The 27,896-nt window shown below is 40.3% G+C and overlaps 1 protein-coding gene across 2 annotated transcripts in view; it reads right to left on the bottom strand.

The window, feature by feature from the left end:
- Positions 1-27,896, bottom strand: part of cdh22 (cadherin 22) — a 226,968-nt gene that overhangs the window by 144,860 nt on the left and 54,212 nt on the right. For both annotated transcript variants that reach the window (XM_077573091.1, XM_077573092.1), the window contains exons 3-4: positions 25,644-25,699; positions 19,349-19,548 (exon numbers count right to left, since the gene is read on the bottom strand). The gene's annotated coding sequence lies outside the window, so the exon portion shown is untranslated. The remainder of the gene's footprint in view (positions 1-19,348; positions 19,549-25,643; positions 25,700-27,896) is intronic.

Here is a 27,896-nt window from a genome sequence, read left to right as displayed (position 1 = left end):
AAATGGGCTGTGACACAAAAGCGTGCCAGAAGAGGAGAAATGTGAAGAATCTCTGCAGCTGTTTGAGGGAATATGAAATGGAGGCATCTTGCAAAAGGTTTTTGCCTTTTGACACAAACAAGCGAGGTGGCCAGAACTTTTAGTAAGGAAGGATTTGCAATACATACAAAACCGTGCATTCTTATTATGTTTTTAGTTATTCATTTGTATGATAGTTAATCACATAAATGACGCATAAATATAATATAAATATGATAGTGACAGTTATTATTTTATATTTATATTTTTTACATTTGTACGAAGACAATCATAATCATAGGGATGTAACGATAACGGCAATACCGTGATATCGCGATATTAAAACTGCCACAATGTCGTCGTCGTCATGTCACGACATTAAAAGCAGCACATCCGCTAAAAAAGTCAGGTTGATTTCCATTTGTGCAGTTCTAACACCCTCTCTGGTGGCTAGTTTAATTTTCACAAGGCATCTTTTGGCCCTTATATGTTTAAAATTCACACTAATGATACGATACGATACGATACGCTACACTTTTATTTTCCCCGTGGGGAACTTTTTCCTGGACTCCGTCCAGCTGCAGTTTGCAGTAAGGAAAAAACAACAGAATAGAGAGATAATTAAAATAAATAAATAATAAATAAAATAAATATATAAAAAATAAATAATACATAATACATATACATACAATAATAATGATCAGACGAGGGGGCACGTAATAAGCTTTTGAATCGAGTCAATATGTGGAGGAACTTAACGTGTGTTTGCATTAGCAAGAAAGTGGCTCAAAATAACGTGTTATTAGAGATTGTAGGCAGTTTCTATGCATTGCTGTAATGCACGAAAGCACAATATTGTGTGTGTGTTTTTTTTTCTGATCACTTTTTTTTTTTCAATATTGTGACATTATATTGCGATAATATCGTATCGTGATGTTAGCAAATCGTTACATCCCTAGTTAATAATGTTAAAAATGTGCTCGAATAGTTGACCCTGGAACAGATTATAATTTATTATTGTGTTGCTCTATAAATGCATGATTTTTAAAAATGGGAAAATGTTACTTATAAAATTGCTGGCGCAGTCAATGAAAGTTTCTATGATGTCCACAGTTTGACCCTGCAATTGATTATTTCCATTGTGAAATGTTTTATTTTCGTTTTCTTTCTTTTTTGAATTTTTTTTTACAAGTCCTGTATCAGAGGTGCGAAATCCAGGTCCAGAAAGTAAAAACCCTGCCACAGTTTGGCTTTAGACTCTCGTGCTAGCTAGCTAGCTCCCATGGTGCTCGTTTACCTGCTAGGCAGGGAGCTAGCTAGCCAAACTGTAGGCAGAGTTTGTATTTTCTGGACCTGAATTTGCCACCTCTGTCCCGTATGTAGTTAATAGGTGTTTTAAAGATGACATTTTGTCCCAGAAATGAATCGTTAACATCATTTGAGAGAGAATTTCAGACCCCCAGTTTGACCTTAGTGGTTCTACAGTATTTAATTCTGGCACTACGAAAATGAAGAAAACAGATTAACTATGTGTTGGAAAACTGATTTGCTTTTCATATCGTTTCTCCGGCTTCTTAAATATCTCACGCTGCCTCGTTGAGGTTCAAAATTTGGCAGCCGTGAGATTTCTGGGCATGGAGAAGATAACGTGTCAGGAGGAATGAAGTGCCGGCCAGTTTGTTTCCGATGCCAAATGTCCTTATCAATATGAGCTAAAGCAGCGGCGAGCGTTTATCAGTTCTATTACAGGCTTGGGCGAGGCCTCTGCGCCCCCGTGCTTGGGTGGTAAATTAGCAGAGGTGCCGCCAGTTAAAGCCCAGAAGTCCTGTGATGGATCTCTATTAATAAATAGCTAAAAATAGAGGCAGCTTTGTGCTCTTCTTGAACAAATTTCTCCGCAGCCAAAACCAAACAGAACTTGTCGGTAAAAGTGGCAACGTAAGATGGCTGCCCTCAGGCTTCAGTGGTGAGAGGCCACTGTGAGTGCAAGGTTACTTTTATACTGGTTCTACTCTAGTCCAAAGCCATGTCAAATATAAAATTACTGCTTTGGCGCCATCTTGTTGCCAGGGAACTATGTGGAAGAGAGGGGAGGAGCTTCAAGAAATAACCAATTTGATAGATAACCAATAATTAAAACACTAAATTCCTATTGATTCACATGCTGTCCCTGATTTTTTTTTCATATTTTAGTGCCCAAGATCTAAATTAATTAAGAAATATGAATCAATCAAAACCTCAACTGCGGTTAACTTTACCCCATTCATTTTCACTAATTCCTCGTTTAAATCATTTTTGCATATCGTCGTCATTCGTGGAGATTGAAGAAAAAAAAACACATTTTTGACAATAGTATGACATAAAACTAAAAGCAAAAATAAATACTCAAGAGGACAGATACATAAAAAATATATACCCAAATACAGCAATAGAATATTTGTTCTTTGTTACTTCCCACCACTGGCCAAAAAGAAAGATAGTGTTTTGGTGTCTCTCCAAGCAAAGGTCCCTCAAAAACTTCACACACTTTTTATTTGTAACTTTTATGTCTTATAAATGAGCATCCCAGATCAAGTATCACCGCTGCCTGCTTCCCACTCCTCCTTCGTCTTCATGACGGCAAATGAACCATCCAAGCCGCCAAATAGCAAACGGAACATGCACGATTATTTACATCGGCGTGTCGCTGCGGGTTCAACTCGGCATAAGCAAACAGCGAAACCGACACTTGACTTGCAGCACAGCGAGAAAAGCAGCTAATTATGCTTAGCGCTGCAGGCGCAAAGCAACAAAGTTGAAGTGAACTCTGAAAAATGTTGATCGCAACTAAACACGTTCTATAGTACTGAATGTTAGCAAAACTATTATAGCTACAGAACAATAGAAAACATTGCCCATTGCTGTTCTAAAAATAGAAATCCACCTCTCGAATAAAGTGTATTTGATTGTTAGTTGAGCATTTCTTAGCATAATGACAAAATGTCCTTCTGTATGTGTTCTGTAATCTATTTTTCCTTCCAAAATCCAGCTGGGCTAGATTCCAGGGGCGTAGCCAAATCATTTTCAGTGGGGTGGCCAGGGTGGCGCAAGACCTCACTGATGCACACATCATCTCTAAATTAATTGTGGCAGACTATCGAGAAAACGAAATGTCAGAAAAAAATCTTCCTCTAGAAGTTTGGGTGGCCAAAGAGTGACAAGGTGGGGCCATAGCCAGCACGTAGCTCCGCCTCCGATTTGGTTTCATTTACTGATGATGGACGGATGGATGGATAGAAAATGGATGGATGGACGGACGGATGGACGGACCCATGGACAGATGGATTGATGGATAGATCGAAAATGGATGGATGGATGGACGGACAGACGGATGGATGAATGAATAGATAGATGGATGGACGGGTGTCTACATGTGTCTTGTGAATGACTGATGAGCAGGATGTCCCGCTTCGATTGCCAAAAGTCAGATGGGATTTTTTCACCAATGATTTGCTTGTGATTTGGCCCGATGTACAAATTAAATATATAAATAAATAAGATGTGCCAAACTGCATGATGATAGCAATATCCTGCCGACCGCGTAGGAGTGTCCTCAACTCCCCCGCATTGCAGAGTCTTTTGATGGAGATCTTCAAATACAGTATGGCTCTACACACACACACACACACACACTTATTATTCAATCTTTATGATAATGACTTTTTCTGCATTTACTACCCCAACTTCCGACACGCCCTGTCACAACCGCTGTAAAACTGATGAAGTGTTTCTTCTTTTGTTTGTCTAATGGGGGAAAAAAAAGAAAAAAAAAAGAAGGATGACAAGATAAACCGAGGAGACCCCCGCCAGTGATTAATATCTTCCGCAGACATATCTGCAGGTTTCGCTCCCTTTCCAATCATCGGCGAAGCTCAGAGCCAAGCGGGACGGCCTGGCAATCCCCCGGCTCACGCGCATTGTTACGTCTCCCGGGTATTATCTTACAAAGCCCATTAAGCTACAGAAACAAAGAGCAGAGAGAGAGAGGGAGAGATACGAGCTCGTAACTGTACTAACACACACACGTGCATGGAAAGAAGTTTAATCTTCGTAAAGATATGTATTATCAGTATAAATCCCAGCATGTTCCGGATTACTCATATGCAGCTGTGTGCCGTTAAAAAGAGATGTGACAAGCTCATACCATACATTTTCGGAGAAACAGAATGCAACAAAGTAAGTGTTATGTGCAAACAAATAAAAACACCAAGTAATGATGCTTTTGTTCTTTTCTTTCTTTTTGCACATGTGCCAAAAGACAGTCGGGAAAGGCTCCAGCTCAACCACGGCACTAATGAGGACAAACGCTGTGGAAGATGGATGGATGAATGGATGTTTGGCTGGATGGATGGATGGAATGAGGGATGGATGTTTGAATGGATGGATGGATGTTTGGATGGACGGATAGATGGATGGAGGATATAAGCAGACAGACAGACAGACAGACAGACAGACAGATAGACAGATAGACAGATAGACAGATAGATAGATAGATAGATAGATAGATAGATAGATAGATAGATAGATAGATAGATAGATCGATCGATCGATAGAAGGATGGATGGATGGACGGGCGGACGGCTGGGTGGATGTTTGGATGGATGTTTGAATGGATGGTTGGATGTTTGGGTGGATAATGGATAGATGGGTGTTTGGATGGATGGATGGACGGGTAGATGTTTGGATGGATGTTTGAATGGATGGATGGATGTTTGGGTGGATGATGGATGTATGATGGATGGATGAATGTTTGGTTGGATGGATGGATGGAAGGAGGGATGGATGTTTGAATGGATGGATGGATGTTTGGATGGACGGATAGATGGATGGAGGATATAAGCAGACAGACAGACAGACAGACAGACAGACAGACAGACAGACAGATAGATAGATAGATAGATAGATAGATAGATAGATAGATAGAAGGATGGATGGATGGACGGGCGGACGGCTGGGTGGATGTTTGGATGGATGTTTGAATGGATGGTTGGATGTTTGGGTGGATAATGGATAGATGGGTGTTTGGATGGATGGATGGACGGGTAGATGTTTGGATGGATGTTTGAATGGATGGATGGATGTTTGGGTGGATGATGGATGTATGATGGATGGATGAATGTTTGGATGGATGGATGGATGGATGGAAATTTGAACAGATGGATGGATGTTTGGACGTATGGATGGATGTTTGGGTGGATGATGGATGGATGATGGATGAATGAATGTTTGGATGGATGGATGTTTGGATGGATGTTTGGATGGAGGGTTGGATGGATGGATGGATGGATGGACGGGCGGATGGATGGATGGATGTTTGGATGGATGTTTGAATGGATGGATGGATGTTTGGGTGGATGATGGATAGATGGATGTTTGGATGGATGGATGGACGGGTAGATGTTTGGATGGATGTTTGAATGGATGGATGGATGTTTGGGTGGATGATGGATGGATGATGGATGGATGAATGTTTGGATGGATGGATGGACAGATGTTTGGATGGAAATTTGAATGGATGGATGGATGTTTGGACGTATGGATGGATGTTTGGATGGATGATTGGATGGACGGACGGATGGATCAAAATCAGCTATGATAGACTACTCTAGCATGTGTCCTAATGAAGATAAGCGACAAAATGGGAACGTATAATGGTAAATACATGAAATTATGACAATTTTAAATCCTTATCGACACAACAGAAAAATAGTACTTTGTTCCAACGTTCAAAAATGGTTTATAGGAAGTCAAAACGTTCAGGTTAAACTGAAAGGATAATTTGCCTTAAGTAAAGCCATCGTAATTATTATTAATGGTTTACTTCACCTAAAGAAATTAGTTTACATGAAATAAATTAATTATTTACATAGAGCAAAAATATTAGTTGTGGTGGATGACTACAATTTTTTTTTAAGTTCATTAGATAATTGTTTGTTTGTTTGTTTTGTTTTGTTTTCCAGTGTACGTACTCGCAAGAATGTGGACAAGAGCCAAAGAAAGTTGATTGTCCAGGAATCAAGTCGACTGTGATCAACAGGAATATGAATAATGATGAAACTTGGCTATATTCTAAGGCTAATTGTTGCAAAACTGAAACAGATACAAATATTCTTTATTTCCTGATGGAAAAAAAAAAACTCTAATCTTTCCTTTTTTCTAGCAAGAGAACGATCTTCTGTGGGCCTTGCAAAATCAGTCAAAATCCAGTAAAACAGCCGGGAGCGAAGGGGGTTGCTGCAGTGAAAATGGCTGTGAGTCAATTAATTAAATAAATGTTAGATTGACGCCAATTTCTTATATATTGTTTTCGTTTGTACAGTTCGGGAAGTGAGTTCATGCCGGGCAATTCTATGACCCGAAGTGATCTATGCGAAAATGGCTGAAGACGGTTCCTTCTTCCAGCCGTACCACAATCTGGTGTCAAAAGGCTATCAGCACAGACTCATTTCCCCCCCTCTTATATTGAGCTGTTCCTATGTTTTGAAAAATGTCACACACTCGGCCTGAGTGGTGCGTTGGCGCCGCTTATCAAGTCTGTCGTTCCCAAGTGGGAGCTCCGCAATCTTTCCTTTGCTGATTGTCTTCATGAGACCGATAGAACAAAAATTTGCGCTTGTTGCGTGCGTCATGCGGCAGATGATCGAATGAGATGCCAATTGTGTCCGCTCTTTCCTTCAAAAGCATTTTAAATGAGAACGGATTCACACTTGAGTCTGGCCGTGAGTTTTGTTCTCATATCCATTTCTGACTTTAACGTCAGAAATCTGACTTTAAAGTGAGAATTTTAAGAATAAAGTGAGACTCCTGCCCCAAAAAAATGTCTCTCTCTTCACTGTCCCTAATCCTCTTCCGTAGTTTTTACTTTAAAAAATATATATAATAATAAGGAAAACAATTGTGATTTTGCCGATCTTCTCATTAAACGACATTCTAAAAATATTTTCTTCATATTACACCATTTTTCCTGATAAAGTTATCATTGTGTTCTCTTTTGTTAATGACATATATCATTAGCCTAATGGCATAGCATACCCAAGTCATTTTTAGTGTTTTCATAAGACAAGAAAAAAAACATAAATTCAACAACAAAAAGTCGAGTAACGACCTTTAGCAAGCGCAAGGGTCGTGGCAGTTTTTTGTTGTTTTGTTTTTAGGGTCCGGGTTACTGACTGAATTTTTGAATTCTTGGAATGTTTTTTTTGTGTGTTTTTTTTTTGCCATTCATTTATTCTTGTAAATGGAATTGGTTAGTTGGTCTGAATGCACTCGACAAAAAAATGTCAACGACGAGAGTGGTGGAAGGAGGAACCTGCTTGTTCGGACGGAACGTTTGCCGCTGGATTTACGTGCAAATACTATGATGAGTGGAAGATGGTATTCCTGTTGTGTCTTGTGGCTATTGTTGACGTTTTTTATTTACTTATTTACTCACTCACTCGCTCACTTACTTACTTACTTATTTATTTTCAAAATCCACACTGTGCTCCTCCCTGTTTTACATGCCCACCTCCCCTTCCTTACGTCGTTCCCTGTTTTCATCTGAGAACCGGTTCAGGGCACCGTTTTGGGCAAACCGTCAGGCTTCCCTCTTATTCTATTTCCTTCTGCTGGTCATTGTTCTTGATGTCTCTAACTGTGTATTTCATTCCATTGCACCTTGTGGTACCAACAGACAATAAAGCTATTCCGATTCTCATTCTGAAAATGACATTAGTCTGGGTATGAAAAAAACCTGCTATGTGCTAAGCTACAAACAAACAGAGATGCAAACGTCGAGTTCCTCGGGAGCCGATGAGGATTACGCCGATGCCTTTTTTTTTTTTTTTCACACCCTCTTGGGTACGTGTCTGGAGCTCATTATTATTATTGAATTGTTGTTCTATTGTGAAGATTATGATTTTGAGCTAGGGCTCATTATGAGCGGCCATTTGTCTGTTTGGGAGCCGAGGGCATCGTTATGCGCCGCAGACAGCACACTTGATGGATGCAATTACTCAAGCGACTGATACTGACCTTTCTTTGTATATATCACCTGGCGTAAAGAAGACGACTGAGCTGCTGCTTGGAAAGTCATCAATAAATCTTTCAATGCATGCGATGCATCGCGTGTGACCTACAAATGTTTATCTGATCAATCAAATCAAGCTAAAAGAGTGACTTGAATGTTAGAATAATGTTCCGTACCGATATCGCATGTCATCATTTTTATTGACAATTTTTTTGGGACCCATTCCAGATGTTCTTCAATGTGGGGATTTTCAATTTGGAGTGTTTACATTAAATTGGACCTTTTGACCACTTTTGGCCAGTTGAAAGCATTTGTTTAAATTCTTTATTATTTACAGGATGGAATCGTACAATGTGGGATGAAATGGATTTCATTCTAGACTCAGCACTTGGAACACAAGTTTTCTACATGAAAGTGAAACGAATGATGCCATTTTTATTTATTTATTATTTATTTATTTGTATTTATTTAAGTGGAGGCGCTCTGCGCTGACTGTAGAAAGTTTGAACTGTTAGCAATAAAAGAAACAAAAAGTTGACACGGAGACTTTATAAAACAGTTTTGCTTAGTTTTTTTTTAAATCTGTGCATTGTGCAAAGAAACGAGAATTTGAGGGATTACAAAATAAAAATGAATGGATATTTATGCTAATGATGAGAACTGACTGGTGACTTTGTAACAGCAGGATGTAATAAAAAAAAATTAAAAAAAAAAAGATTATGAGAGTGTTAAGGAGGAAAATTCAAGTTATTATAGAATAGCATTTAAAGCTTTATCCTGTACTTAAATCCACACGGCAGACTCGATGTTGGATTATTGATCATTGCTGCAGATTTCGTCAACAGTGTATTAAGTTTGTGTTTTCATACATTTACAAATGTTAAATGTGTGGGAGGGTTCTATAAAATGCCGCCGATTGCAGGGTGGTCTGGAATATATCCTGCAATAAATGAAGGTTCACAGAAGCCCTTGATATGCAAGGGGAAAACATTTTTTTTTTCAGTAGACCGTGTTTTCACCCTACAAGCAGAGAGGCATTTTCACATGTTGGTGTTTTTTGTTTTTTTGTTTTTTTTTATCGAGTGAAAACACATTTTATCAAGCTCACATTAAAAGCATTTGCCAGCATGTGCAACCATCCCCATGATGTATAATTCAGCAATAAGCACACTCGAAAAGCTAAGAAGAAACAACTGCAGCCAAATCGACAGTTAATCAAACATCCGTACCTGGATTAAAAATCGCATAATCATAATAAGGAGCTCATTTTACGATGAGACCTTTTCGTGACAACTTCCCGTCTTTTTCAAGTTTGACGACGAAAATAATCTATTATCGTTAAAAATTATTATTACGTCACGGGGGAAGCGTCCATTTGGGAGCGCAGACACACTTGTTGAAGCTGTCATTTAGTCGCACCGTCGCCGTCGCTCTCTTTTCTTGCTGTTGGGCAAAGAAACTACTTCATCCTTCAAATTTGAGATTGGGAGAAAGTGAGCTTGAGTTTTCAAGGCTATTTTGAGAGACCAAGAGCTCGATTATACAATGTCATTTTCCCACAGTGGTTCATCAATTTCAAGAGTAAAAACGCTGCCAGGGAGAGGGGGAGAGAGGGAGAAAAAAAAAACGAGAATAACAAAAAGAGCCAAGCACTCACCGGCAGTTGCTAGGTTGCATTGTGGCGCACCGAAACAAAAGCTTCATTTTTGACGAACACGCAAAGAGCCTCGTCTCAAGCATACTGTAAATACGCTGCATACGTCAATACAACAGACTTTGATTCATTGCCAGTCGGAACCAGGTGCTGAACCCCACCGGTTCCCCGTGCGCATTCGCCAAACTCTTCTTTATTGAAAAATAAAATATGACTTTGTTTATTTTACTTTCAAATTCAAGGCATATGCTGGTGAGCAAAATGAACAGGGAGCGTAGCCTTTCCATCGATTCTGGCTCGCATTATTGTATTCGCCATCTCCATGCAGCTGTAGTACGCGTTGAGTTTCGCTAGCTAGCTAGTTGTGCGGGCCTAGAATTGCTCAACTTGGCATTGCAAGTCATACAGTTAGCGATGCTGCCTGCCATCACTCAACTCAACTCTCACATTTATAGAACACTTTAAAACAGATATAATGAAAAGAGCAGAGGCCCAAGAATTGAACCCTGTGGAACACCATACGTTCCGTTATACATGCGCATTCATATTGCACATACTTGTCTGACCACTTTCTTCTTCTTCTTTTTTTCTCAACATAGGATGAAGGAACGGGAAAATAATACTGAACCAAAATCATGTACTGCAGACATAATAAAAGTACGTGTTGAGTTTCGCTAGCTAGCTAGTTGTGCGGGACTAGAATTGCCCAACTTGGCATTGCAAATCATACAGTTAGCGATGCTGACTGCCATCACTCAACTCAACGCTCACATTTATAGAACACTTTAAAACAGATATAATGAAAGGAGCAGAGGCCCAAGAATTGAACCCTGTGGAACACCATACGCTCCGTTATACATGCGCATTCATATTGCACATACTTGTCTGACCACTTTCTTCTTCTTTTTTTCTCAACATAGGATGAAGGAACGGCAAAATAATACCGAACCAAAATCATGTACTGCAGACATAATAAAACAAGTTACTAATAAACAATGTTTTAATTTTTATTAAATTTTCCAGCATAGTGGCATTATGTGGGTCAAATCCTTTAAAAAAAAGTGGTTTTTTTCCTCTCGCACATGTAATACTCCATGGTATTATGGGAAATTATGCTATGGTATTTAGCCTACAAGCATGTTCGAACATACTCGCAAACGATACCTGCGGAACGGATTCCTCACAATCAAGTCAATTGTTGAGAAAATGTCGTACGCGACCCGTGCCTCGTCCATGGTACCTTCTATTTTGTTAATTTCCCACAGTCAGCAATGAATGTCCATGCAGAAACACAAAATATGGATTCCTCGCGCAAATATGCTTTTTAAAATTACCGTGCAAAGTATTTTGATGTAAATATTGAATTTAAAGGGGGAAATCCGACTTAAGTCGAAATTCGGGTTCACCAGCGTAAGAACGGAACTACGCCGTAATTTTGAGGGCTCCCTGTATTAACACTCTTGCCACGTACCTGAAGCAAGCCGGAAGGCTGCATGAGTACGACCGGAGATAATTTAACACGTGTTCCATCGCAATGAGCCTACAAATGGCCTGAGCGAAATGCCTGCTTGGTTCGGCACCTTGGAAAGAGGCCGATCTTTTCGAACGTATGTTTGAACGTACTCGCAAATACGTTCAAACGTACTCACCAGTCACAAATGTTGACTCCTCCACATTGGCAGTTCCGTAGCATACAGTAGCTATCCCGATGTTATTCCTTACACTCTCCTAGCGAACCGCCAACTCGAATGAACGAGAGCCCGAACTGTTCCAGTTGGATAAAAAACACGGACCTGACCACATTTCCCTTTTGCGCAAACACCGGCCGCACACCGGAGAGAAACGCGGTCAACACCAGATCGTAAGCGTCGCCGAGAAGGGAGCGACTTTGCAGCGCTTATTTGTACGCACATTTAAAGTAGACGACGAGATCTTTTCTATTAAGGCCATACAGGAGCGGATGTGGAAGTCTGTGACAGCAACAGGGCCCATCATAAATCTCATTTCGGGAAACACTCTGTGAACGAGCCTCTTCGCTCGGCAAAATGTCACCTCACGCCGCCGGTAGACAATCAGAGATGAGACGAGGAGGGAGGGAGGGAAATCTCTGTCAAATTGAGTGAAACTCATATTCATGAGTGTTCAAGCTCCCATTGGCAAGCAGTGATCACATTTACTCACATTGAGTACAGTCTGTTTGCTTATTAAAGCAAAGCCTGCTTGCTTCCCGAGACGCATGCAGAACATCTGATAAGAGCCAAGATACTAATATCATAATCACCTTCTTCTCACCTTCCTTTAATCCCTTAATTTCAATCTCTCGCACGCGGAAAATCCCCTTACGCTGACTGGGTAGTCACGCTGCCGCCAAATGTGTGTCACGTCAACATGTCAAAATTCCATCCGTTTTCTATGTTGAGTTTTTTTTTCGGTGATCATTTATTCTGGGTTTATACAAATTTAGAGTTGTGTGCCTCATAGTGTCGCAACGTGAAAGGCAGCAGTCAGAGATGCAGTGAAAGGAACGAGGCAGAGAAGGTGCCCTACAAAGCTGTAGAGCGCCATCCATCCATCCATCCATTTTCTGAACCGCTTTGTAAATCTTACATAGAAGAGCAAATACATGCTTTTGAAGTAATGTTGTATACTCTCGTCTGTGTGTTAGCTCATCTACTGTATGGCGTTTAGCATTTCATGTTACCATTAAACTACCTGGCTTTCTTTATTATATGGTTTGGTCAGACACTTTGGTTGTGCTGTGTTTGTGTTCGGTTGGACCCGGAACATATCCCCCTTGCCACCATGTTAATAGTAGATTCGCAGATGTTATAGTTACTTTGGTGTCCAAGCTTCACTGTCTATAGTGATTTATATAATACAGGCGGATCAGCCAGAACACTTCTGGTGGGGTGTTTGGGAAATACATTCGCGCATATTAGAATGATTTTCATCAGGTTGGCATGTTAGCCCGTACATGAATTAGCGTCGCTAGCATCTGACCCGTGCATGTCACTTCCACTTCCTCCAACTGGCTGCGAGTTCGATGTTCATCGGACATCAGCAGCAGACTTAGTTATTCATGACTGAACTACTAATGCGCAATAAAAAAAACAAAAAAAAAGTGTCCTCTGTGTTTCCCTTCATATTGTCAGAGAATTACTCAAGTACTGTAGATCAGATTTTTTTTTTTTTCCCGTGTAACTAAGCAACTGTAGACCCCGCCCCTTATACTGGTGGGCCAATGGAAGGTCAGGCTTTTATTACCATGACGATGGGGGTTAGTTAGTTAGTTAGTTAGTTAGTTAGTTAGTTAGTTAGTTAGTTAGTTAGTGCCCATAATGACAATATTAGCATTTTCCCTCATGAAGGCAGTACATCACCAAAAACGATGTCAACAACTTCGCCAAGCAATCAAGTGTGTGCCGCTGGATATCCTGGGTGTTGCTCGAAAGGGGATCTGGATCTTTACCCAGCCTTGCTGATAATGTCATAGGCGGAAAACTTAATTTCACACTTGACGAATTGACAACTACTCGGAGAATCAACTATTTGCATACAGGTCATTAAATAGTCAATTTTGCATAATATGGCCCCCTTAAATTAAAGTTAGTAACTGTTGGGAGCGCAGGAAATAAAAAAAGAAATCCTGACTCTTGCGTTTCAAATGGATATGACCTGCCCCACCTTGGCAGCCGTCACACCGTCCGAGATGGCAGCCAAGCAGAAACGCAGCGCGCCACAACATGAGCTCTCCGGCAAAGTTACGGCGTTCCTCCTCCCGGGAGGAGGAGGAGACTCTGTGAACCGTGACGTCCGGGTGAGCAAGTGCCTGTTTACAAAGCAGTCGGTCTTCCATGTCCACAGTGCAGGGAGGTCTAAAAGCAAGCCACGTGCAGCCGACCGAGCGGCAGAGGGCGAATGTGGGAGCTCGTCCCCAGAGATGTGACGCTTTCCTGCCTCCAGGAAATGGACATTTGTAAAAAGGAAATAAGCGAGAACGGGGCGATGAATGAGTTAAAGTGGCTCCCAATAATGTAAAATTACAATTTGCAGTTAAATTCAGTTGAAATTAGTTTTTTTTTTAAATATTTTTAGTAGATTGTGACGAATTTATATTTATATATTAAATAATATTTTTAGTAGATTTGTGATGAAGAAATGAGTCGGCCTTGAAGACGCTTTTTTTCAATGAAATAGCCCTTGAATGATTTCATCAACGCCTCAAGAGTCAGACTGCGAGCATTGTGAGTTCTGCGCGGAGGTTGGAAGTCAGACATGAGCGAGCGCTTAGCAACAGATTTCGCAGTATCACACACAGGACAGATGGACCCGGCAGCTGTCCCATCCTTGTCGCTGCCGCGTCTTGTTGTTCTTTTTGTTGTTGTTGGCATACAGTAGTTGGAATTACACAACAGTGTCACTCGCGTGCTTTATGAGTGGCCAGCAGGGCAGGTGGCCCCGCGCCTCTTTAATACTTTAAATGCATTACAATCATGCGGAAAGCTTAAAGCTGCTCTGAAAATGCTAATGTTCCATTATGTCGTTATCATTATATCAAAGCATGATTGCAGCGTCCGCGATGAGGACAAAAACATATGGTGGGAAATTGTTAGCTTTCATTTGCACGTGTATCTTGATGCACGTAACCTTGGCCCGGGCATGTTGCAAACACCAGCGCCACTCATTTGGAAGCTTCTACATGTGCAAATATACTGAATGTAGCGTAAAACTGATGGATCCGCATCAACTACTTCTAGTTATGCTACGCTACGTGCTAACTTCTTCACTTAACTGTACAGTAGATGAACTATTTACCAGCATGGCATTCTTATGTAACATTTAAAATCTCCATAAGGGTTTACATCTGGTACTAGCATAGTTCATAAGTACATCAACGCTATAGTCTGTTAGCCTATTTATGGCATTTTGCGTTAGCTTTTAGCTAGTAGACTTTTGTAAGTTATCTGGTTCGGTGAAATACATGTTTAATTTTCTTTGTTTCATGTTTAGGTTTCAAGTAAACTTCAAGTGAGTGGCAATAAACAGCTTTTAGCCTCTTTTTAATAAGTTAGGAACTATCTGCTAACTACTGCTTGTTTTGAAGTTGCCTCGCTCGAGATCATAACTGTTATTTTTGTTTGTAATTATGACCCAAAAAACCTGTTGAGTGATGTTTCGTATCACAAAAATGTGCACAGGTACCACTCTATTTCAGTTAATTAGGTTTTATATTTTTCTAGCCTTGGGTTGACTAGATTCTATTTTTAGACTTCTTAGTTAGCATCTTTCTTTGGCTGCTTGCCCTTGAATTTTGTCTTGTGCTATTCCTCTCAATAATTTGTCAACCATGTATCTGGCATGTATTATTATTATTATTATTATTATTATTATTATTATTATTATTATTATTATTATTATTATTATTATTATTATTATTATTAAAAATGTTATTTATTTATTATGTATTATATATTTATTTTATTTTGTTGATCTTTGTCAATAATTTTTTTCTCATTACATTTTTATGCTCCTTTGGTGAATGTTCACTCGAAAAACAGTTGGGTCAAAAATAACCCAACTATGGATAAAAAATGGACCGATGCTCTACTTGGGTCAATTTGACCCAACTTTGAGTCAAGAAATTGGTCTTTTAGTGTAAAACAACTCCTAAATATTGGTCAGATCCTTTGCTTGGGTAAAAAAAAAAAAAGGATATTTTGTATAACACAACACAAAAAAATGGGGAAAATTTTGGTGCATAATTGAGTTACTTTTGACCCAACTGTTTTTAGAGTGTTGAGTCTGTTTTAAGGGTCCAAGATTCAGCACATCCCTGCGATTGACCTCTCACCTAAGATGGGATGGGCTCCGGTCACCCATGTGACCTAATGAGGACAAGCACTATCAAAAAATGGGCGGCTGGACTTCGTCCCTCAATATGCGTGTCGGCTCTGTTTTTTTCAGACCAGCGTAAAAGAGACTCAAGAATCACCTGCCACTTGCCTCGTGGAATCAATGCAGGTGGACCAACCGTGGCGCCGGTGGGCAGCCCTCAGCAGTCCATCTCCCCCCCCCACTCACCAACGATTCCATCACAGGGCTTGAGAGTTAATAGGGCTGACGCAGTGAGTGCCCTGAGGGAGGGTATTGTGGGGGGGGGAGGGGCTAATGAAGTGACTGAGGGCTGACCATCCCTGACCACCGACAAGTCAAGAGAAGAGTGCGCGTGAGTGCTCTAAGCTCTCCCGAGCGTGAACCGGCCAACCGCCAGTCCGCCGGATCAATTAGCAGGCTTAATCGGGTGGGTGGGTCGGTGGGGGTCCTGCTGGGTCCCACCTGGTTTACCCGCTGTATCCGTCATCTTTATTGCCATGCCACTGTGTTCTATCAGCGGCCTGCTCGCTCTCTCTCGCGCTACCCCCCCCCCCCCCCTACTAGCTCCCCTTTAACGCGGCATTGATGTTGTAGCTTGGTAAACGATAATCAATGTCTTCACAACTGTGGGCTGCTTTAAATGATTTTTTTTTTTCTTCCCTCTCTCTGTTTCTCTCTCATGAGAGCCGCGTCTGCTTGTATTACTGACCAGGACATAAATCTGCCGACTTGCCGTGTGCAGACTCACAAAGTACATTGAATTAAACATTGAATATGATTATAAGTGCTATAGGAAAGTGAGATTCATCCTGCGTGTGTATGTGATTTGTGGGCAAGCGTGAAAACGGCCTGCCTTGGAATTGGCAGCATCTTACGGGATTTTTTTTTTTTTTTTTTTTTTTTTGTGCGACATAAATTACAATCGGCCTTTTCTGCCATCTGGGTTACTGCTACATGGCCTTCCTATAATGTACACACTGCTTAACCCGACGGTCCAATAAAACAAGATTCTGTTTGGAAGTGAAGTGAAACTAGCATTTTATGCAGACATTTACAAGAATGTCAGAAAAATGCCACGTCGATAAGACGGCAAAGTTAGTAGGCTATCACATCATAAAACTGACAATGCATTCAAACAACAGCAACTGTTACATGCTGTAACATTTCCGCTAACATTAGATGGCATTTTGCACCCTCATCTCGGCAAAGTGACCTTTAATATTTAGTAGAAAATCACACAAAAACACTTTAAAGCACTGTGTGAGGATCTTAGCAGCCCTTAACTCATTCACTGCCATTGACGGCTATAGACGTCAAAAATTCATTTGAGCTATTTCTATTAGTTTAACATATTTTTTCCACTTTTGTTAACAAGAGTGTTAAAACCTAGATTTTTGTATTGTTCATTTAGAACAGATATAAAATTTGTGATTAATCGTGAGTTAACTAGTGAAGTCATGCGATTAATTACAATTAAAATTCGCCTGACGCCCCTAATTTTTACTATATTTTTTTGTCACATGACTTCAATAATTAACTCACGATTAATCAGAAATTGTATATCTGTTCTAAATGTAAAAAATTTTTTTTTTTTTTAAATTGGGTTCTCATACTCTTATTACAAAAGTGGAAAAAGTGGAAAACTAATAGTTCAAATGAATTTTTGACGTCTATAGGCGTCAATGGCAGTGAATGAGTTAACATGGATGTGATGAATTAAAAATGACATTCTAACCAATGTTGGTATATAACCACTAAATTTCCCCAGATGTGCACTGTTCAGTAACTCTTTGACTGCCAAAAACGTTAAATAACGTTTCGTAAAATCCTATGGAGGAGTGCCAAAGACGTTAAAAGACGTTTTTTTTCCAAAACAGGTGAAACTAACCATTTTCTATTGTTGATTACTCAAAAACGGAATAAGGTAGAAACAAACTTTTTTTTCTGATGGAAGATGAGAGTCCAATCTTGTTTTGGCAGTATGTGTGTTTCCATAGTACAAACACATAATTTTCTATGGACCTTGAAAGATCAGTCAAAATGCTTAAAATCGGCTGGCACCCACGGCATCCCTTTTCTGAAAACGTCTGGCAGTCAAAGAGGTAATATATGTTAGCCAAATTAGCCATTTTTTTTCCTCAAGGATGGTAAAAATATGACCCACCCTCTGCCTCTAATTGGCTGCGGGTAAGTTAGTTTTGTAGTAGCTATCCAATCCAATCCACATTAAGATCCGCTCACTATCATACACATAAAATCTAGTGAAACCAACTATAAAAATAAAAAAAAAACTGTCAATACAATACTAAAATACAACAAGAAAAACAAAAATAAATACATGTTAATGTTAAGTTGCAAGTGTTACAATATTGAGGTAGTGATTTTTTTTCACTACTTTTGTTCATTGTTCATAAAATCTTGTCGTACAACAGTATTGATACTGTATATTTGTCTCATGATAAATACATTTGACATCATTTCAAGCTGCTTGTGTGGCAAGTCATGATCATTTTATTATTGTGAGCAAGTACCAATGATGGATTTTTCTTACGTTGCTGTTTCTAAAACAGGACGTTTTTCTGGACTACTTAAAAAAAATTTAAAAGAGGAAAAAAAAGGAAAATGTAGAGTATACCCACTTCTCCATGCAGGGACTGTAGCCTACACTACTGATTCTAACATGATACGAAACTCCAAAGTTTGACATCATTTTAACATGGTTATATATGTATATATTTCTTGCCGAGTCTAAATTGTCAACTAGCCAATTTCACCCATTCAAACCAAGGTTCAATAAAAGGTCACGGTCTTCCTCCACTGAGGTCCAAGCTTTCTTTGACGGATTCCCACACCTAATTGGAGAGTTACAGCCATCGATCGGCTTCATACGGGGACATTTCACTCACTTTTTTTTTTTTATCCTGAAAAGCACTTAGCTCAGCTTAAGTAGAGCGCACACACACACACACACACATTACTGGACAGTGCACAATTATGACCCCTTGAAGAGTGCATGGAGTACTTGAACAGATTTGTAACCTCCACCAAGGTCAAAAGTCATAACCATCAATATAAGCAAGTCACCCGCTATATGAATACAACAAACGGAAGCAATACAAGCAAGCCGTGCAAAAATTAAAAAGAAACTGTCACGACTGCTGCCAAAATTCTTCCCCTGGTAATCAAACATGACATCAGCAGCGCATTAAATTGCAACATGTGACTAATTATGCTCGCTAATGTGCGCCCAGCATGCAGCGCAGCGACGTGACAGCTTTGCTTTCCTGTTCATTTTCCGCAAGGGCGATTTTTGATGCAACACCCAAGCCAAGCCACTTGCGCGCTTAATACGCCGACTTTTCCACTCCGTCGCTTTTTGTTGCGCGGCTTTTTTTGGCTGCTGTGGTGACGAGTAGCGCGCGGTGGCAAGCGTCCAAGTTGGCCGAGCAAAACGCATCCCGTTTGGCGCATCAAGTGGCCGCAACACACACTTGAGCTCCTCGCTGCATGTGTGTGTGTGTGTGTGTGTGTGTGTAGAGAGAGAGAGCGAGAGAGAGAGAGAGAGACGCGAGCTTTGTGCAGCCTTAAAGTGCATGTGAGAGTTGTGTAGCCGCTCATGTATTCATCATCCTTTAATAACACCTCGACGCACACAAGCTGCACTTACATCCAAGTGGCAACAAGTTGCAAACGTGTTCCACGCGCCTTCCTCACGCGAACGTCCTTACGCGCACGCGACCAAAGTGCTTGCTTACCTTCGCGGTCCGACTCCCAAGGAGAATGTGCGAGTCTCTCCCGTGGCGGAGGAGGTGGCAAATGTGTACGGTATCCCGTGAGGTGGTGGGCTTCAGAGAGCCACGCGTGCGTCCCCCTCCTGTCTTTGCATCCACGCCGCGCGTCTGGCGCAGGACGAGGCGACCTGCTCTCGGCGCAGACGGATTATACAGAAAAGCCCCTGGTGGTGATGGAGGGAAGGTACAAAAGAGGAGAGAGAGAGAGAGAGAGGGAGAGAGAGAAATGATTAGCCTACAAATAATAATAATAATTAGAAAAATGTCAAAGCAAACCAACAAACTAAAATATCTGAATATTGAATAGATGATCTGGTCTCAAAGTACATCAGGCTTCCGTCAATTTAAGGCAAGTGAAATTAAAAACGTTTTAGTTCCATTTGAGATTAAATTCAAGACCACCTTCCCAATGTCTCATGTTGTCCAAAGTCAGGTCTTTGACTCATTCACTTGCAGACATTTTCACTGAAGCAACCCCCTTCGCTCCCAGTTGTTTTACTGGATTTTGACCGATTTTGCAAGGCCCACAGAATATTCTGTTCCATTGCTGTAAAAACCTGGAAGCTACCAAAAGAAAGGTTAGATTCTCTTCTTTCAACAGGAAAAAAAAGTATATTTCTATCTGTTTTCATTTTGCAGCAATTAACATTAGAATATTATAATATACTGGGAAAAATAGCTTGTTGTAACATGGCCCTGGCTGATCTCTTATACTCTGATGCCACCTACTGGCCGTTTTTTGTAATTACTACCATTGCGATAAGCAACCTCTTTAGGTCAGAAGCTGCATCAAAGTGTATGTTCTAATAAAAAATAAAATGAAACCATTAAAAAATATATAGAAATACGTTTTTGGGGTGTGAAGGACAAAATGTTTAAAAAAAAACGTATTTATGCGTTCTTGGATTTGAAAGAGTTTTTAAGAGTCCCAACTAAGACCACATCAGTGTTTTGTTGGTTCCGCTATCGTGATTGTGTGATGATATCACGAGAGTCATCAATGAACAATTACATGATAAAAAATTTAAAAAAAAAACATTTATTTGGAGATTTAAGACTAGTATTTACAATCATAAAATCTAGTGATAGGCATATACCGATACCAGGTATTAGTATTGGGCCGATACCGGCCCCACTGTAAGGTATCAAATATTTGTGGTTGCTGCTGATACCAGTCATGACGCTAAAGGCAAAAAAAAAAAAACTGACTTCAAGTAAGTCTTCCTCGACAGTAGTTGGCGCCATACTGCAAAAGTTTGGTGCATCTACATCAGAAAGAAAGAAAGGAAGAAAGAAAGGTCTTTGTCCACAGCTTTTTGCTACTGTATTTAGTCAAATCTTAGGTTTTTACTAACTATGTGTGTCTGTGCTGTACTTATATTTTTGTATTTTATTGCTTTTTTTTTTCTTCTTTTTTTACATAATGGCCAGAGGACTACAGATGGAAAATAGCCTTTTGGCTAATTCTGTCTTTTTAACTCATGGATTTCTTTGTGTTTTAATACATTGTACAGTTAATCATATATATATATATATATATATATATATATATATATATATATATATATATATATATATATATATATATATATATATATATATCAGAAATACTACAGGTTTCGATATTCAGTATCGGTGAATACTTGTACTGGTATCGGTCTAAAAAAAGTGGTATTGAACATCCTTAATAAAATCGCACTTTAACATTTTTGAATACTAAGATCGATTCAAGACATGTCCATGCCAAGTGCTTATTTTGTAGATTCACCGATTTAATGTTTTTAAAGACTCAGGCCTTTAAATCAGGCCCAATGATTTGATGTATTTGAATCGTGACACAATGTTCAATGCATAACACTGCATGCCATCCCTAAAGGTTGATTTGATTTATTTAAAAAAAAGAAACACATGTTGTCATTTATAGATTTAATGTTTTAAGGTGAACTGCGAATTTCAAGTCAGTCATGTCGGCCATGTTTGAAAGTAGCACAGACAAGACCGATGGCGATTCAGGAACACATATGAGCAAACTGGACCGTGCAATATTGAAGCTTTCCACATGATTCTTTTTTTTTGAGTGTGGGAGAAGGTGAGAGTGTCGAGTGCACCCGCTGCTTTGAAGTGGATCCACTGTTAATCAGAATGTGCGTGTGTATGTGTGGACAATGTGTTGGAAGGTGAGAGCGACACAAAAGGCAGAGTAGTTTGTGCAGCGCCATCACAAGCAGTGCCGATCTCTCTCATGCTTCATTCAGTCAGAGGGTTAAAAGATGAAAACATTTTTTTTTTAAAGTGATGTCGTAATAGGAATTTTAAAGGAGCACGCATTATGGAGAATTGACTTTTTCGATGCATGTTGATCCATCCATTTTCAATACTGCTTATTCTGTTTAAGGTCACGGTGCTGGTGTCCAAAAGCAATCAGATTGTCATCTTTAATATATATTGTGTGCCAAAATCAGTGTGTTCATTTTGAGTTAATTTAAAGTTCCTTTGATTTTATTAACACACGATTAATGACCGCCCCTTACTTAGAAAGCCGCAGCAGACACGTCCACGACCCACGTCAAAATTTACAGAAATCGCAATACCGAGTATAAATCATGAATGAAAGTAAGAAAAAGCTTCGGGCCAAGTATGGACCCTTGAGGCACACCAGAAGTGACCTCAGTTAATTCAGAATCATAATCTCAAACTGTCACCATTTTTTTCCACCTAAAGAGGTATGCCCTAATCAGAAGCAGATATTCTTGACAGATGGGCAACGCTAATTTCAAAATCTTTGTTTCCATATAATGGAGTCAAGTTTGATGAACATTTCGCCATAAAGAACGAAATGTGAAGGCATCTTTCAATCATTTTCCTCACCGGACTTTATTTTGGATTGTTTAAGGGTGCCTGCAGTAGAACTGTTCTGAACTTTTAGGATGTTGCATGCTTCACATGGCTTGTGGAAAAACTGCTTTCAGGTGAGACCAGCAGATATTTATCAATAATCTTTAAATTTATCTGTCCCTGCCACTTTCTGTAGTTTTTTACTTTCTGGAGTATTTTCGGTCTTGCGTGTTCATTTCGGCGCAGCACGCAGCGAGAAAAAGCGCTCACCGAGAGTCCCGTAGCCTGGAGCTGGATCACAGTCCCCCAGCAGGGGATGCAAAGTGCCAAGACTTGATAATCTCCACTGATGTGATGCTATCTTCTTTCAAGGCGCTTGCGATCTCCTTCAAAGACGAGCTGTCAGTTGAAACCGCGCGCAGACTCCCTGCCACCGCACATCTATTCATTCATTACAACATCCTGGATCGAAAACTATGTCTGGTCTCCTAGCGAGAGGAGATCACAAGACCTTAAGAAGACGCTGGGAGAAAAGAGAAAAAAAAAACAAAAAAAACATAGCATAGCATAAATGAGAGATGTGAAGCAAAAGTTCCCTCATTGGATATAATGTCATTTGGTCAAACTTTGTAAATGTGATGTTATAATACACAATGTGAATGCATTTCAGCACTAAACCCAGTGATCTCATTCGTTGGGTTTTGATTAAAAATGTGACCAAAGGACGGTATTACATTGTTGGATTATATGTAAAAATAGTCAACTGATTCCTATTCCTGTTTTCATTTTGTCCACTAATTTTTCCATCGCATCTCTTGGCTAACAATCCATCTTTTCCACTAAAATCCCTTTTACTATCCCTAATCAATTCTCCATCACCTCTTGTCTACCAATTTGTCTATCAAAAGTTGCACTAAGAATGAAACTTAAATAAATTTTAAAAAAAAAATATATATAATTTTCAAAATCTGCTACAGCCAGAGGGGCAAATCCAGCCACATTTTGGCTTTAGCCCGAGCTGCTAGCTAGCTAGTTAGCTCCCTAGCAAGTAAACAAGCACCATGAGAGCTAGCTAGAGACCTAGCTAGCTAGCTTTGGTTTCGTTGGAAATTTCCCCCATTTTTTTTTTTTTTAGCTGCGGTGGCTTTGCCAGACCGTTGTTCCGTCACAATCACGGTTTCAGCGTTTTGTGTAAAATGCTATTTCCCCCGATTTGCCTCATTTGCTTAAAATATATTTTACTGGAAAGGAGAATGCGTTTCTACATCAGAGGATGTATGTAGTGTAATGTAACACATTTGAAATTAACTTAAAAATAAAAATAAAAAATCACGAGGCCAAGGTTTTTTTTGTTACGGATCAAAGTCAAGTAATGAAAGACTGTTGTAAAATGGATTTTTAATTTTTTTTTGTAAACTCACCATTCAATAGCACAAGGTCAAGATTTTTGGCTTCAATCAGTAAAAATGTTGCTGAATCACTGCAGTGTGGAACCAAACAGAGGAAGAGCTCACCCAGCACATCAGCTTGACCCTGGATGATTTTTTTTTTCTATTCAGCCAAGTATGTCAGCAAATTTAATAGGATCAGCAAAATCTCTAAAATAGCACTGACATTCCTTTCAGTGTGCAGGAATGTGAAAAATAGGCAACAGATGATTGAGTGAGAGCGCCGTCAAGTTTGGAGCCCTACTTTTTATTTTCTCTGTAAATAGTGGTGCGGCAGCTGAGAACGATGCCGTCGGACCTCACACTCAAAGTCGCGCGGCCACGCGCACCTGAGAATGGACGCAAGGTCACAAAGGGAACAGGATTGACAAGCACGCTGGCGCTCTCCACCTTGACGCAGCTCAGACGGCAATCAGTCATTCCCAAGTTTGCTGCCGCGCCGCACTTTGACAGAAGCGGGCAAAGCGTGATGGATTGACTGAAGGGGAGATGGAGCGCTTTTTTATTAAAAATAATGTACCGCACTGACTTAAGCGATATACTGCGGGGATGTCAGCAGCGGCACGTCCACGGCGCTTGGGACTTTCCTCCTGATGGGTGGCTGTAATTACTTTCATTTCGTTGTGGAATTCCAACAAGCATGCTGATCTGTCGGAAACCAGCTCTTTGACGCACGTTCAGTTTTCTATATTCGGCAACTTGGAGAGGGTTGAGAGTGAGCTTGTTAACGCGGGCAACTACGCAAGAGATACACAGTGTACATTCCTTCATGTAAAGCAGGAGAGTCCAAACTTTTTCCACCAAGCGAGATTTACAGAAAAATAGTACGACTGCGTATTAGCGTCACGTATATATATATACATATATATATATATATTTGGGGGTCTTGTATATCCCACTAGGCACCGCTGCCTCCGCTGAGCATCAGCTGCATCCAATCTCCACATTCAGAAAACAAAACAAGAGCAATCTGGAGTAAAGAAATTGAATTTGTTTCAGAAACTGAAAATGTTTTGTTTTTCCAGTGTTATGAAGACAAATGCTGCTACAATTTTAGCCGTAAACGTATTTGTGTCTTTGCATATCTAGAAACATTAGCAAACAACAGCTCCACTTCTATAACTATCCACCCCTACCTATTTATTTATTTTAATTATTTATTTATTTAAAATAGCATGCAGGCCATGCCAAAAGTGCTTTTTAGCATATGCTAAAAATGGACAGCAGGCCACATTTTTTTTCCCTTCATTCCCAAAAACATATTTATATGTCTTTCAATTGTTTTATGCAAGAGCAAACAGAAGGCTTTGATGCAGCTTCTGACACGAAGAGGTGGCTTAAAGCAATGGAAGTTATTACAAAAACAGCCAACGGGTGACAGCAACGTATAAGAGATCAGCCAGGGCCATGTTGCAAAAAGCTCTTTTTGACAGTGTTTTCAACAGGAATGTGAATAATGATTAAACTTATTCTAATGCTAATTGCAGCAAAATGGAAACAGATACAAATAAACCTTTTTTTTTTTTGATGAAAGAAGAGACTCTAATTTTTCCTTTGGTAGGTTCCATGTTTTTATAGCAATAGAACACAATACTCTGTGGGATTTGCAAAATCTGTCAAAATCCAGTAAAACAGCCGTGAGCGAAGAGGGTTGCTCATTGTACTATAATAAAATTGTACTGTCAATACATATGTTTGATAACTTGGCACATTAAAATATCACAAAATAGATTCCCTATTGCTGGTTTGCTGGCACTTATGATGGAGTAAAAATCTTGGAAATCTAAATTAATGAGCAGTAACTATTATATAGAAGTAAGTATTCAATTTTCTCTTACACCACCACAGGCCTTTGAACTTGTGAGAAACTCAAAAAGTCACATTTCTCTGGTGTTAATAGGAACTATCTACAAGGTACAGTATGTATAAAACCTGCAGGGAGATCAAATACTTGCATCAAATATTAGATTTCTTACCTTTGAGAATGCATGAGATGCTTAGAGTCCCTCAGGTAGCGGCCGGCTGCTATCATCTTGGATAGAAAAAAGTAGCATAAAAAGTCATTACACAAACTAAGCCATTACTTCAACCCCCCCCCCCCACCCCCCACCCCAGAACATTTGCATGAAATCGCATACAAGGGGGAGAGGAGGGGGCAGAAAGTGATGGCGAGGCATTTTTCACATCTCAGCAGCAACGCGTCATGCTTGAATATTATACAGCAATTACAGACATGGCTCACCTCTATTGGCTTTGCTGTTAACTGTAATTCTCTCAGCGTAGTGATTAATTTGATTTCAGAAGCTCGAAGCCCAGGCAGGCCCGTCGGCTCCATAACGCATTTAAGACGAACAAAATGGACTTCAAAGAAAGCAAAGTGATGCCGGTGGCCTCTTTTTTTGTTAATTACCAGGATGAAATTCGAGTCCAACAAAAGAATACGTGCTTGATAAACACTTAAGCACAAATAAGAGCACGTGCGCAAGGATTTATATATGCAAGCGTGGCTGATAGCGTATGCAAATTACATGTGCAGTAATTGTAAGCCAAGGTGTGTTATTAAAGTTGTTTGTAGCCTCTCTCTAAAACTGGCATGTTATGGCATTAATGTTGATGGAGGTGATTCGCAAACTGCTGACTGGGCGAGACGGGGGACGGATCAATAGGGAATACATGTAGTGTAAGTAAATGCAGTCATTAAATCTTGCACCAGTTGGATGTTTGGGAACAGGCTGACTAACAATTGAATCATTTGTTTTCAGTGGTGGGAAAGAAACCCAAATGCAAATGTGCCATTATCATATAGACGAACTATAGTTAAATATCCTTAACTATTATAACTATACACTGTACACCAAGCGATACAGATTGAACATTTTCTTTTTTTCCCCTTTTTTTTTTCTCTAGAACTCAGTATTGTTCAATCGGTAATCTTACCGATTCAACATGTCATCATTATTGCTCTCTTTTTTTTCTTTTTCGTTTTTTGGGATGTGTGTGAGTATGTACACGTGTGCGTGTGTGTGAGTGTGTACTCATTAATTCACCTAAAACGTATTAAAAATCCCATACCGTTCACCTCAACCGAATACTTCAGAATCCAGCGAGAGTCGTGAGGTTGTCAGGAGACCCGAGGAAGGATCAAAGAAAGAAAAAAGAAATCCAGCAACGACCAGACATCACCTACTACCCACCGGGTTACCAACCAGAGTCTTTCACCAACCCCAGAAACATCTAAATTCCAACAAATCAGGGAGACCTCAAGAGACCAAAGGAGAGACTGAGGAAAGGAAGGAAGGACAGACGAAGCAGAGTGAGATCCACAGACATCATCAGCCTCCATCGATTCAACGAGGAAGAAGCAGATTGTGTTTGAATTTCGATAGATGCTGGTGTGGTGGATCTGGCATGCATGCATGAAAACCTCCACCAAAGAGGGGAGCCGTCGAACCCCTGGCCAGGACAGATCAAGCACAACCCCCCAGGTCCCCCCCCAGGCCACGGCAGCGCCAAGGCACAACCCCCGGACCGCGCAGGGGCCACCGGCCGGAGAGCAAACCCAGGAGCCAGGAGCGCCCCCCCCCCCACCCCAACACGGCAGGTCTGCCAGGCACCCCCACCGGCCCACAGCCCCCGCTCCCGCCACGACCCCCCCCCCCCGCCCCCCAGATTCAACATTTTCGATTGGCTGCTACATCTGCGACATTGCAGTTTTAACTTTTGAATCACAGAAAAAAATGCGTCGTTACACTTCCTGAACTGTAGGGGGAGACCACGAGCAAAAATCAGCCCAATTATTCCTCCCTGAAAAAATCTCTCTCGAATCCACTTTGCAATTAGTGGATGCAACGTCGATGAAATTTGACATTTTTTTTCAAAGGCAGATATTTGATATAACTTAATGGTGCCACGCAGCTCACACTGCATGTGCCAGAAAAAGATCACAGTTCTTTTCCATCTCTGTGTTTGATTAGTACTTTGTGAAGTCTTGAGGTGCAGCGGCCACATAAAGACCGTCTTGATCAAGCGCATCAATGCTCTCCAGTACACGCGCACGCTCGATACTGTAATGACTCCGACACGCAAAGATTAATGTTGTGCTGCAAAAAAAAAAAAAAGAAACAGGCTTTTAGCTAGCGCGCACATGTATTTTGATTCTCAATCACAGTCTATAACAAACGCCGCAATGTAAAAAACAGCAAGTCGCCATTAAAGCGGGACCAATTTCA

Source organism: Vanacampus margaritifer, chromosome 8, assembly GCF_051991255.1.
Source record: "Vanacampus margaritifer isolate UIUO_Vmar chromosome 8, RoL_Vmar_1.0, whole genome shotgun sequence".
Classification (NCBI taxonomy): domain Eukaryota; kingdom Metazoa; phylum Chordata; class Actinopteri; order Syngnathiformes; family Syngnathidae; genus Vanacampus; species Vanacampus margaritifer.
This window is presented reverse-complemented; position numbering and strand designations above follow the sequence as displayed.